We start from the raw sequence: 14,510 nt of genomic DNA, 5'->3' as shown, positions 1-14,510 counted from the left end.
CACAGGTTGTTTTGTGCTGGTCAAGGGCAGTCAGGTCTGGAGTGAACCAAGGGCTATATCTGTTCCTGGTTCTACATTTTTTGAAATGGGCATGCTTATTTAAGATGGTGAGGAAAGCACTTTTAAAGAATAACCAGGCATCCTCTACTGACGGAATGAGGTTAATATCCTTCCAGGATACCCGGGCCAGGTCGATTAGAAAGGCCTGCTCGCAGAAGTGTTTTAGGGAGCGTTTGATAGTGATGAGGTGTGGTTGTTTGACCGCAGACCCATTACGGATGCAGGCAATGAGGCAGTGATTGCTGAGATCCTGGTTGAAGACAGCAGAGGTGTATTTAGAGGGCAGGTTGGTCAGGATGATATCTATGAGGGTGCCCGTGTTCATGGATTTGGGGTTGTACCTGGTAGGTTCATTGATAATTTGTGTGAGATTGAGGGCATCTAGCTTAGATTGTAGGACGGCCGGGTTGTTAAGCATGTCCCAGTTTAGGTCACCTAACAGTACGAGCTCTGAAGATAGATGGGGGGCAATCAATTCACATATGGTGTCCAGGGCACAGCTGGGGGCAGAAGGTGGTCTATAACAAGCGGCAACGATGAGAGACTTGTTTTTGGAAAGGTGGACCTTTAGAAGTAGAAGCTCGAATTGTTTGGGTACAGACCTGGATAGTATGACAGAACTCTGCAGGTTATCTCTGCAGTAGATTGCAACTCCGCCCCCTTTGGCAGTTCTATCTTGTCAGAAAATGTTATAGTTAGGGATGAACATTTCTGGATTTTTGGTGGCCTTCCTAAGCCAGGATTCAGACACGGCTAGGACATCAGGGTTGGTGGAGTGTGCTAAAGCAGTAAATAAAACAAACTTAGGGAGGAGGCTTCTGATGTTAACATGCATGAAACCAAGGCTTTTACGGTTACAGAAGTCAACAAATGAGAGCGCCTGGGGAATGGGAGTGGAGCTAGGCACTGCAGGGCCTCGATTACCCTCTACATCACCAGAGGAACAGAGGAGTAGTAGGATAAGGGTACGGCTAAAGATTATAAGAACTGGTCGACTAGTGCGTTCGGAACAGAGAGTAAAAGGAGCAGGTTTCTGTGCGCAGAAGAATAGATTCAAGGAATAATGTACAGACAAAGGTATGGTAGGATGTGAATACAGTGGAGGTAAACCTAGGCATTGAGTGACGATGAGAGAGGTTTTGTCTCTCGAGACACCATTTAGACCAGGTGAGATCACCGCGTGTGTTGGAGGTGAAACAAAAGGGCTAGCTGAGGCATATCCAGCAGGGCTGGAGACTCTACAGTGAAATAAGACAATAATCACTAACCAAAACAGCAATGGACAAGGCATATTGACATTAGGGAGAGGCATGTGTAGCCGAGTGATCATAGGGACCAGTGGGTAGCTAGGCGAGCTGGTGACACGGCGATTCAGACAGCTAACGGGCCGGGGCTAGCAGGCTAGCAGAAGGGCCTTAGAGGGACATCACGACGGGTCTGTTGTAGCCCCCTCGGACGGTTATGTCGGCAGACCAGTCGTGATGTATCGGCAGGACTCCGTGTAGGCAGTAAAAGGGTCCAGACTAATTTGGCAAAATAGGTATTGTAGCCCAAGAAATTGGCTGATGGACCTCTTCAGCTAACAGTCCGATATGCTCTAGACAGCTAGCGGGCCACTGCTAGCAGGTTAGCAGATGGGCCTTCAGGGGACGTCGCGACGGAGGAGCCTGTTGAAACCCCTCGGGCGGATTACGTCGGTCGACCAGTCGTGATGGATCGGCGGGGCTCAATGTCGGAAATAAAAGGGGTCCAGGCCAATTGGCAAAATAGGTATTGTAGCCCAAGGAGTGGCTGATGATCTTCTTCAGCTAGCCGGGAGATGGGCCTAGCATGAGGCTAGTTCCAGGCTCACTGGTGCTTGCTTTGTGATAGAGACGTTAGCCAGGGGTAGCCACTCGGATAGCAGCTAGCTAGCTGTGATGATCCAGGTGAAAAGGTTCAGAGCTTGCGGTAGGAATCCGGAGATGTGGAGAAAAAGCAGTCCGGTATGCTCTGGATTGAATCGCGCTGTGCAGACTGGCAGGGGTTGACCGGGCTCAGGATAGCTGATGACCGCTAGCAGTGGCTAGCTGAATACTTGCTAGTAGCTAGTTAGCTGGCTAACTTCTGTTGGGGGTTTCGGTTCTAAAGTATAGAAAATAGCAGATCCATACCACATTGGGTGAGGCGGGTTACAGGAGAGTATGTTGAAACTGAGGTTAAAAATATTAAAAATATATACAAAATAAATAGATGGAAAAAAATACACGACAAGACAAAGACATCTGAACTGAATCTAGACTTGGTTTCTCTATCGTAATCGCTCCTCCTTCATCCCAGCTGCCAAACTAACCCTGATTCAGATGACCATCCTTCCCATGCTAGATTCTGGAGACATAATTTATAGATCGGCAGGTAAGGGTGCTCTCGAGCGGCTAGATGTTCTTTGCCATTCGGCCATCAGATTTTCCACCAATGCTCCTTATAGGACACATCACTGCACTCTATACTCCTCTGTAAACGGGTCATCTTTGTAGACCTGTCGCAAGACCCACTGGTTGATGCTTATTTATAAAACCCTCTTAGGCCTCACTCCCCCCTATTTGAGATATCTACTGCAGCCCTCATCCTCCACATACAACACCTGTTCTGCCAGTCACATTCTGTTAAAGCACACACATCTCTGGGTCGCTCATCTTTTCAGTTCGCTGCAGCTAGTGACTGGGACGAGCTGCAACAAACACTCAAACTGGACAGTTTTATCTCCATCTCTTCATTCAAAGACTCAATCATGGACACTCTTAATGACAGTTGTGGCTGCTTTGTGTGATGTATTGTTTTCTCTGCCTTCTTGCCCTTTGTGCTGTTGTCTGTGCCCAGGAATGTTTATACCATGTTTTGTGCTACTACCATGTTGTGTTGCTCCCATGTTGTTGTTATGTTGTGTTGCTACCATGCTGTGTTGTCATGTGTTGCTGCCTTGCTATGTTGTTGTCTTAGGTCTCTCTTTATGTAGTGTTGTGTTGTCATGATCAATCAATCAAATGTATTTATAAAGCCCTTCTTACATCAGCTGATGTCACAAAGTGCTGTACAGAAACCCAGCCTAAAACCCCAAACAGCAAGCAATGCAGGTGTAGAAGCACGGTGGCTAGGAAAAACTCCCTAGAAAGGCCAGAACCTAGGTAGAAACCTAGAGAGGAACCAGGCAATGAGGGGTGGCCAGTCCTCTTCTGGCTGTGCCGGGTGAAGATTATAACAGAACATGATGTTCAAATGATGTGTGTTTTGTCCTTCTTTTTTTTTATCCCAATCCAGGCCCAGCAGGAGGCTTATTGCCTTTTGGTAGGCCGTCATTGTAAATAAGAATATGTTCTTAACTGACTTGCCTAGTTAAATAAAGGTTAAATAAATAAAAGAAAATAGAACGAAAACGAGATATGATTTTTAGATTAAATCAAATCAAATGTATTTATATAGCCCTTCGTACATCAGCTGATATCTCAAAGTGCTGTACAGAAACCCAGCCTAAAACCCCAAACAGCAAGCAATGCATGTGAAAGAAGCACGGTGGCTAGGAAAAACTCCCTAGGAAAAACTCCCTAGAAAGGCCAAAAACCTAGGGAGAAACCTAGAGAGGAACCAGGCTATGAGGGGTGGCCAGTCCTCTTCTGGCTGTGCCGGGTGGATATTATAACAGAACATGGTCAAGATGTTCAAATGTTCATAAATGATCAGCATGGTCAAATAATAATAATCATAGTAGTTGTCGAGGGTGCAACAAGCACGTCCGGTGAACAGGTCAGGGTTCCATAGCCGCAGGCAGAACAGTTGAAACTGGAGCAGCAGCATGGCCAGGTGGACTGGGGACAGCAAGGAGTCATCATGCCAGGTAGTCCTGAGGCATGGTCCTAGGGCTCAGGTCCTCAGAGAGAAAGAAAGAAAGAGAGAAAGAGAGAACTAGAGAGAGCATATTTAAATTCACACAGGACACCGGATAAGACAAGAGAAATACTCCAGATGTAACAGACTGACCCTAGCCCCCCGACACATAAACTACTGCAGCATAAATACTGGAGGCTGAGACAGGAGGGATCAGAAGACACTGTGGCCCCATCCGATGATACCCCCGGACAGGGCCAAACAGGCAGGATATAACCCCACCCACTTTGCCAAAGCACAGCCCCAACACCACTAGAGGGATGTCTCCAACCACCAACTTACCGTCCTAAGACAAGGCCGAGTATAGCACACAAAGATCTCCGCCACGGCACAACCCAAGGGGGGGGGCGCCAACCCAGACAGGAAGACCACGTCAGTGACTCAACCCACTCAAGTGACGCACCCCTCCCATGGACGGCATGGAAGAACACCAGTAAGCCAGTGACTCAGCCCCTGTAATAGGGTTAGAGGCAGAGAACCCCCGTGGAGAGAGGGGAACCGGCAAGGCAGAGACAGCAAGGGCGGTTCGTTGCTCCAGCCTTTCCATTCACCCTCACACTCCTGGGCCAGACTATACTTAATCATAGGACCTACTGAAGAGATAAGTCTTCAGTAAAGACTTAAAGGTTGAGACTGAGTCTGCGTCTCTCACATAGGTAGGCAGACCATTCCATAAAAATGGAGCTCTATAGGAGAAAGCCCTACCTCCAGCCGTTTGCTTAGAAATTCTAGGGACAATTAGGAGGCCTGCGTCTTGTGACCGTAGCGTACGTGTAGGTATGTACGGCAGGACCAAATCGGAAAGATAGGTAGGAGCAAGCCCATGTAATGCTTTGTAGGTTAGCCTGTTGGGGCTAGGGGGTAGCATTAAACCCCGAGATGGGATTGCTAGCAAGGCTGGAAATTCAAAACATCAAAAATCTAATAATTTCAATTTCTCAAACAATCAACTATTTTACACCATTTAAAAGATAAACATCTCCTTAATCTAACCACATTGTTCGATTTTCAAAGAGGCTTTACAGCAAAAGCATAAAGTTAGATTATGTTAGGACAGTACATAGCCAAAAAAGTACAAACATCCATTTTCAATTCAAGGTCAGGCGTCACCAAAAGCAGAAACCAGCTAAAATTATGTACTAACCTTTGACAATCTCCATCAGATGACACTCCTAGGACATTATGTTATACAATACGTGCATTTTTTGTTCCATCAAGTTCATATTTATATCCAAAAACAGCATTTACAGTCGCGGAGAAATTCTGAATTTTTTTCGCCTCAAATGCTTCCTTGAATTCAGCGTTACAATTTACAAAATTACTATTCGAAAACATTGCTAAATTATAATATTGTCATTCAAAGAATAATATATTATCATCTTGTAAATGCTACCGCATTGCCAGATCTCAAAATAACTTTACTGGGAAATCACATTTTGCAATAAACGGGGTACAATGCTAAGAACAATAGGCTAGGCTATACAGTTAGCACCATCTTGTAACCAGCTAATATCAATAATACTATTGTCAATAATCCCTTACCTTTGATTATCTTCATCCATTGGCACTTCCAGGAATCCCAGGTCCACAACATATGTGGTTTCTTTCGACAAAGTTCATAATTGATGTCCAAATAACTCCAAGTTGTTAGCGCTTCGGTAGGCTACTAAAAAGTAGGGGGGGGGGGGGAGTCACGACGTAAAGTAAAAAAAATAATCTATTTACGTTCGTTCAAACATGTCAAACGTTGTTTAGCATCAATCTTTAGAGCCATTTTTAACGTGAAACATCAGTAATGTTTCAACCCGACCTATCCTGTGTCTTGAAAAACGTTTTTGAAAAATGTCTCGCCTGACACGAACTCAAATGATTGCGCAGGTGCGGGCAATAATGAAGTGACGACATCCCAGGGAGGTCAACTTCTCTTCCTTGTCATCCGGTCTCTGTTCATCATAGACGCTTCAAACAACTTTATAAAGATCGTTGACATCTAGTGGAAGCCGTAGGAAGTGCGAAATGAATCCTTTCTCACTGTGTTATCTATTAACAATGACTCAAAAAAAATAGTACAGCCACAAAATTATTTTTTTTCTCAGGTTTTTGCCTGCCATATGAGTTTTGTTATACTTACAGACACCATTCAAAAAGTTTTAGAAAATTCAGAGTGTTTTCTATCCAAATCTGGTAATAATATGCATATCCTAGCTTCTGAGTTGGTGTAGGAGGCAGTTAAAAATGGGCACATATTTTTTTCTTAATTCTCAATACTGCCCCCTAGCCCCAACAGGTTAGCAGTAAAACCTTGAAATCAGCCCTTGCCTTAACAGGAAGCCAGTGTAGGGAGGCTAGCACTGGAGTAATATGATCAAATTTTTTGGTTATAGTCAGGATTCTAGCAGCTGTGTTTAGCACTAACTGAAGTTTGTTTAGTGCTTTATCCGGGTAGCCGGAAAGTAGAGCATTGCAGTAGTCCAGCCTCGAAGTAACAAAAGCATGGATACATTTTTCTGCATCATTTTTGGACAGAAAGTTTCTGATTTTTGCAATGTTACGTAGATGGAAAAAAGCTGTCCTTGAAACAGTCTTGATATGTTCTTCAAAAGAGAGATCAGGGTCCAGAGTAACGCCGAGGTCCTTCACAGTTTTATTTGAGACGACTGTACAACCATCCAGATTAATTGTCAGATTCAACAGAAGATCTCTTTGTTTCTTGGGACCTAGAACAAGCATCTCTGTTTTGTCCGAGTTTAAAAGTAGAAAGTTTGCAGCCATCCACTTCTTTATGTCTGAAACACAGGCTTCTAGCGAGGACAATTTTGGGGCTTCACCATGTTTCATTGAAATGTACAGCTGTGTATCATCCGCATAGCAGTGAAATTTAACATTATGTTTTCGGATGACATCCCCAAGAGGTAAAATATATAGTGAAAACAATAGTGGTCCTAAAACGGAACCTTGAGGAACACCGAAATGTATAATTGATTTGTCAGAGGACAAACCATTCACAGAGACAAACTGATATCTTTCCGACAGATAAGATCTTAACCAGGCCAGAACTTGTCCATGTAGACCAATTTGGGTTTCCAATCTCTCCAAAAGAATGTGGTGGTCGATGGTATCAAAAGCAGCACTAAGATGTAGGAGCACGAGGTTGGATGCAGAGCCTCGGTCTGACGTCATTAAAAGGTCATTTACCACCTTCACAAGTGCAGTCTCAGTGCTATGATGGGGTCTAAAACCAGACTGAAGCGTTTCGTATACATTGTTTCTCTTCAGGAAGGCAGTGAGTTGCTGCGCAACAGCTTTTTCTAAAATTTTGAGAGGAATGGAAGATTCGATATAGGCCGATAGTTTTTCATAATTTCTGGGTCAAGATTCGGCTTTTTCAAGAGAGGCTTTATTACTGCCACTTTTAGTGAGCTTGGTACACATCCGGTGGATAGAGAGCCGTTTATTATGTTCAACATAGGAGGGCCAAGCACAGGAAGCAGCTCTTTCAGTAGTTTAGTTGGAATAGGGTCCAGTATGCAGCTTGAGGGTTTAGAGGCCATGATTATTTTCATCATTGTGTCAAGAGATATAGTACTAAAACACTTTAGTATCTCCCTTTATCCTAGGTCCTGGCAGAGTTGTGCAGACTCAGGACAATGGAGCTTTGGAGGAATACGCAGATTTAAAGAGGAGTCCGTAATTTGCTTTCTAATGATCATGATCTTTTCCTCAAAGAAGTTCATAAATGTATTACTGCTGAAATGAAAGCCATCCTCCATTTGCGAATGCTGCTTTTTAGTTAGCTTTGCGACAGTATCAAAAATAAATTTCGGATTGTTCTTATTTTCCTCAATTAAGTTGGAAAAATAGGATGATCGAGCAGCAGTGAGTGCTCTTCGATACTGCACGGTACTGTCTTTCCAAGCTAGTCGGAAGACTTCCAGTTTGGTGTGGCGCCATTTCCGTTTTCTGGAAGCTTGCTTCAGAGCTCGTGTATTTTCTGTATACCAGGGAGCTAGTTTCTTATGACAGATGTTTTTAGTTTTTAGGGGTGCAACTGCATCTAGGGTATTGCGCAAGGTTAAATTGAGTTCCTCGGTTAGGTGGTTAACTGATTTTTGTCCTCTGACGTCCTTGGGTAGGCAGAGGGAGTCTGGAAGGGCATCAAGGAATCTTTGGGTTGTCTGAGAATTTATAGCACGGCTTTTAATGCTCCTTGGTTGGGGTCTGAGCAGATTATTTGTTGCAATTGCAAACGCAATAAAATGGTGGTCCGATAATCCAGGATTATGAGGAAAAACATTAAGATCCACAACATTTATTCCATGGGACAAAATTAGGTCCAGAGTATGACTGTGGCAGTGAGTAGGTCCAGAGACATGTTGGACAAAACCCACTGAGTCGATGATGGCTCCGAAAGCCTTTTGGAGTGGGTCTGTGGACTTTTCCATGTGAATGTTAAAGTCACCAAAAATTTGAATATTATCTGCTATGACTACAAGATCCGATAGGAATTCAGGGAACTCAGTGAGGAACACTGCATATGGCCCAGGAGGCCTGTAAACAGTAGCTATAAAAAAGTGATTGAGTAGGCTGCATAGATTTCATGACTAGAAGCTCAAAAGACGAAAATGTCATTGTTTTTTTTTGTAAATTGAAATTTGCTATCATAAATGTTAGCAACACCTCCGCCTTTGCCGGATGCACGGGGGGTATGGTCACTAGTGTAACCAGGGGGTGAGGCCTCATTTAACACAGTAAATTCATCAGGCTTAAGCCATGTTTCAGTCAGGCCAATCACATCAAGATTATGATCAGTGATTAGTTCATTGACTATAACTACCTTGGAAGTGAGGGATCTAACATTAAGTAACCCAATTTTTAGATGTGAGGTATCACAATCTCTTTCAATAATGGCAGGAATGGAGGAGGTCTTTATACTAGTGAGATTGCTAAAGCGAACACCGCCATCTTTAATTTTGCTAACAGCCTGCTGCCTGGCCTGCACCCTATTTCATTGTGGAGCTAGGAGAGTTAGAGCCCTGTCTATGTTCGTAGATAAGATGAGAGCACCCCTCCAGCTAGGATGGAGTCCGTCACTCCTCAACAGGCCAGGCTTGGTCCTGTTTGTGGGTGAGTCCCAGAAAGAGGGCCAATTATCTACAAATTCTATCTTTTGGGAGGGGCAGAACACAGTTTTCAACCAGCGATTGGGTTGTGAGACTCTGCTGTAGAGCTCATCACTCCCCCTAACTGGGAGGGGGCCAGAGACAATTAATCGATGCCGACATCTTTCTAGCCGATTTACACGCTGAAGCTATGTTGCGCTTGGTGAGCTCTGACTGTTTCATCCTAACATCGTTGGGATTATAATTTCTTTGCTCCAATGACACTTCGTTATGTACCCACTTCATTCCTTTTATTTTAGCATGTGCATGTAGTAAGCACACCATCATACTTTTGGTTTATGTCTTTTCAGATTCCACAATGATTCTTTAGTTGTGGATGTTTAATGTAGCCAGCGTGTAACAACTGCCATATCCCGCGCATAGAACAATGGCATCCGGTCTATAACCTACAGTAGCAGTTTAGCACCATACCAGCATGTGGCATCCAAGCCTTACACATAAGAGTGGATACTTACATCACCGCACTCCATCTCTTGCTCTTGGTCCTCATCTTTGTAAGTCACCTTGATTTAACACCTGCGTGTTTTATCAGTTTCTTTATTAAATAAATGAGTGAACTCCATGACAATAGCTAAAGCAAGGGGCTAGAGCAGCACACAAGCAGACTACAAATGCATGCTGGGGCGGGCATGCCCAGAGCTCGTGAAGTGAGCGCTACTAGAGTGAAATTGGAGCGGCAGAGAAAGCCGACGCTCCAGCCTTTGGGAATCTCGCTCCAAGCTCCAGTAAAATTGGGCTGCTCTGCTCCTCGCTCCGCTCCAGCTCCACACCGCTAACATACTCTGGTGGAGGCCCCATGCACACCTCAGAGAAGTGTCTAATGCTCTCCCAGTCACCCCGTCCCAATCCCCTGGATATAGCCCCTCTCACCTCAGAGAAGTGTCTAATGCTCTCCCAGTCACCCCGTCCCAATCCCCTGGATATAGCCCCTCTCACCTCAGAGAAGTGTCTAATGCTCTCCCAGTCACCCCATCCCAATCCCCTGGATATAGCCCCTCTCACCTCAGAGAAGTGTCTAATGCTCTCCCAGTCACCCCATCCCAATCCCCTGGATATAGCCCCTCTCACCTCAGAGAAGTGTCTAATGCTCTCCCAGTCACCCCGTCCCAATCCCCTGGATATAGCCCCTCTCACCTCAGAGAAGTGTCTAATGCTCTCCCAGTCACCCCGTCCCAATCCCCTGGATATAGCCCCTCTCACCTCAGATGAGTGTCTAATGCTCTCCCAGTCACCCCGTCCCAATCCCCTGGATATAGCCCCTCTCACCTCAGAGAAGTGTCTAATGCTCTCCCAGTCACCCCATCCCAATCCCCTGGATATAGCCCCTCTCACCTCAGAGAAGTGTCTAATGCTCTCCCAGTCACCCCATCCCAATCCCCTGGATATAGCCCCTCTCACCTCAGAGAAGTGTCTAATGCTCTCCCAGTCACCCCGTCCCAATCCCCTGGATATAGCCCCTCTCACCTCAGAGAAGTGTCTAATGCTCTCCCAGTCACCCCGTCCCAATCCCCTGGATATAGCCCCTCTCACCTCAGAGAAGTGTCTAATGCTCTCCCAGTCACCCCATCCCAATCCCCTGGATATAGCCCCTCTCACCTCAGAGAAGTGTCTAATGCTCTCCCAGTCACCCCGTCCCAATCCCCTGGATATAGCCCCTCTCACCTCAGATGAGTGTCTAATGCTCTCCCAGTCACCCCGTCCCAATCCCCTGGATATAGCCCCTCTCACCTCAGAGAAGTGTCTAATGCTCTCCCAGTCACCCCATCCCAATCCCCTGGATATAGCCCCTCTCACCTCAGAGAAGTGTCTAATGCTCTCCCAGTCACCCCGTCCCAATCCCCTGGATATAGCCCCTCTCACCTCAGAGAAGTGTCTAATGCTCTCCCAGTCACCCCGTCCCAATCCCCTGGATATAGCCCCTCTCACCTCAGAGAAGTGTCTAATGCTCTCCCAGTCACCTCATCCCAATCCCCTGGATATAGCCCCTCTCACCTCAGAGAAGTGTCTAATGCTCTCCCAGTCACCTCATCCCAATCCCCTGGATATAGCCCCTCTCACCTCAGAGAAGTGTCTAATGCTCTCCCAGTCACCCCATCCCAATCCCCTGGATATAGCCCCTCTCACCTCAGAGAAGTGTCTAATGCTCTCCCAGTCACCCCGTCCCAATCCCCTGGATATAGCCCCCTCTCACCTCAGAGAAGTGTCTAATGCTCTCCCAGTCACCCCGTCCCAATCCCCTGGATATAGCCCCTCTCACCTCAGAGAAGTGTCTAATGCTCTCCCAGTCACCCCATCCCAATCCCCTGGATATAGCCCCTCTCACCTCAGAGAAGTGTCTAATGCTCTCCCAGTCACCCCATCCCAATCCCCTGGATATAGCCCCTCTCACCTCAGAGAAGTGTCTAATGCTCTCCCAGTCACCCCGTCCCAATCCCCTGGATATAGCCCCTCTCACCTCAGAGAAGTGTCTAATGCTCTCCCAGTCACCCCGTCCCAATCCCCTGGATATAGCCCCTCTCACCTCAGAGAAGTGTCTAATGCTCTCCCAGTCACCCCGTCCCAATCCCCTGGATATAGCCCCTCTCACCTCAGAGAAGTGTCTAATGCTCTCCCAGTCACCCCGTCCCAATCCCCTGGATATAGCCCCTCTCACCTCAGAGAAGTGTCTAATGCTCTCCCAGTCACCCCGTCCCAATCCCCTGGATATAGCCCCTCTCACCTCAGATGAGTGTCTAATGCTCTCCCAGTCACCCCGTCCCAATCCCCTGGATATAGCCCCTCTCACCTCAGAGAAGTGTCTAATGCTCTCCCAGTCACCCCGTCCCAATCCCCTGGATATAGCCCCTCTCACCTCAGAGAAGTGTCTAATGCTCTCCCAGTCACCCCATCCCAATCCCCTGGATATAGCCCCTCTCACCTCAGAGAAGTGTCTAATGCTCTCCCAGTCACCTCGTCCCAATCCCCTGGATATAGCCCCTCTCACCTCAGAGAAGTGTCTAATGCTCTCCCAGTCACCCCGTCCCAATCCCCTGGATATAGCCCCTCTCACCTCAGAGAAGTGTCTAATGCTCTCCCAGTCACCCCATCCCAATCCCCTGGATATAGCCCCTCTCACCTCAGAGAAGTGTCTAATGCTCTCCCAGTCACCCCGTCCCAATCCCCTGGATATAGCCCCTCTCACCTCAGAGAAGTGTCTAATGCTCTCCCAGTCACCCCGTCCCAATCCCCTGGATATAGCCCCTCTCACCTCAGAGAAGTGTCTAATGCTCTCCCAGTCACCCCGTCCCAATCCCCTGGATATAGCCCCTCTCACCTCAGAGAAGTGTCTAATGCTCTCCCAGTCACCCCGTCCCAATCCCCTGGATATAGCCCCTCTCACCTCAGAGAAGTGTCTAATGCTCTCCCAGTCACCCCATCCCAATCCCCTGGATATAGCCCCTCTCACCTCAGAGAAGTGTCTAATGCTCTCCCAGTCACCCCGTCCCAATCCCCTGGATATAGCCCCTCTCACCTCAGAGAAGTGTCTAATGCTCTCCCAGTCACCCCGTCCCAATCCCCTGGATATAGCCCCTCTCACCTCAGATGAGTGTCTAATGCTCTCCCAGTCACCCCGTCCCAATCCCCTGGATATAGCCCCTCTCACCTCAGAGAAGTGTCTAATGCTCTCCCAGTCACCCCGTCCCAATCCCCTGGATATAGCCCCTCTCACCTCAGATGAGTGTCTAATGCTCTCCCAGTCACCCCATCCCAATCCCCTGGATATAGCCCCTCTCACCTCAGATGAGTGTCTAATGCTCTCCCAGTCACCCCGTCCCAATCCCCTGGATATAGCCCCTCTCACCTCAGAGAAGTGTCTAATGCTCTCCCAGTCACCCCGTCCCAATCCCCTGGATATAGCCCCTCTCACCTCAGAGAAGTGTCTAATGCTCTCCCAGTCACCCCGTCCCAATCCCCTGGATATAGCCCCTCTCACCTCAGAGAAGTGTCTAATGCTCTCCCAGTCACCCCATCCCAATCCCCTGGATATAGCCCCTCTCACCTCAGAGAAGTGTCTAATGCTCTCCCAGTCACCCCGTCCCAATCCCCTGGATATAGCCCCTCTCACCTCAGAGAAGTGTCTAATGCTCTCCCAGTCACCCCGTCCCAATCCCCTGGATATAGCCCCTCTCACCTCAGAGAAGTGTCTAATGCTCTCCCAGTCACCCCGTCCCAATCCCCTGGATATAGCCCCTCTCACCTCAGAGAAGTGTCTAATGCTCTCCCAGTCACCCCGTCCCAATCCCCTGGATATAGCCCCTCTCACCTCAGAGAAGTGTCTAATGCTCTCCCAGTCACCCCGTCCCAATCCCCTGGATATAGCCCCTCTCACCTCAGAGAAGTGTCTAATGCTCTCCCAGTCACCCCGTCCCAATCCCCTGGATATAGCCCCTCTCCATTCTGACCAATAACCACCATTACATCTTAGTTGTAATGACAAACAAGGAATAATAATGATTCGACATCCTTTCCTAATCTGTCCTGAACTCTTAATCATTTTGTAATGGTATTACAAGTCATAAAGAAATAAATACAATGACATCGTAGTATAATTAAGTTGTTCCTTCTCTCTCTCTAACAAAATCCATCCCTCTCCACCCCCCTGTCCTCCCCCCTTAACCCCACCAAAGCCACGCTTAACCCCACCTCCCATCTTTACTCCCCTTTGCCTCCCCAAGCCAAGCTTGTCCCACCCTTCCATCCTTCCCCTCTTACCCACCAGACCCAGTTTGTCACCACCTCCCCTCTACTTCCTCATCCATTCTCCTTCATTCACACACAACATATAGCTTAGTCCTCCACACACCCATTCTCTCCCACCCGCCTACACATATTCATATTCACCCTCTTTCACTCTCCCATTCATATGTATAGACACACCCAAACATATACCCACTCACACACACACACACACACACCGCATAGGGTTTCTGATGACAAAATGTCTTTGTTGTTCAAACACTGATTCTCACAGATATCACAGAGATGGACCATCATACTGACTCCACATATTGGGGATGTTATCTCTGAGTATAGAATCATTATTAAAAAGATGGAAAACTTAATCACACTGGTATTCTAAACATCAAGATTACCAGGGTGATGGACTTCATCTTTGTTTTAATAAGTATACTTTTTACACACTGTAGCACAGTAATGTGAGAAAGTTTACACGTTCAAATGAGTATACAATAATAACAGACTTCACAGACTTGTTTTTGAATATTCTTTGGACATGATTCTGGTGAACAGTATTTTGAACAGGATTCTGCTTCTGTTCTTGTCATGTGGGTCACTTGACAATGCTCAAAT

Source organism: Salmo salar, chromosome 02 (genome assembly GCF_965601325.2).
Source record: "Salmo salar chromosome 02, fSalSal1, whole genome shotgun sequence".
NCBI classification, from domain to species: Eukaryota; Metazoa; Chordata; class Actinopteri; order Salmoniformes; family Salmonidae; genus Salmo; species Salmo salar.
This window is presented reverse-complemented; position numbering follows the sequence as displayed.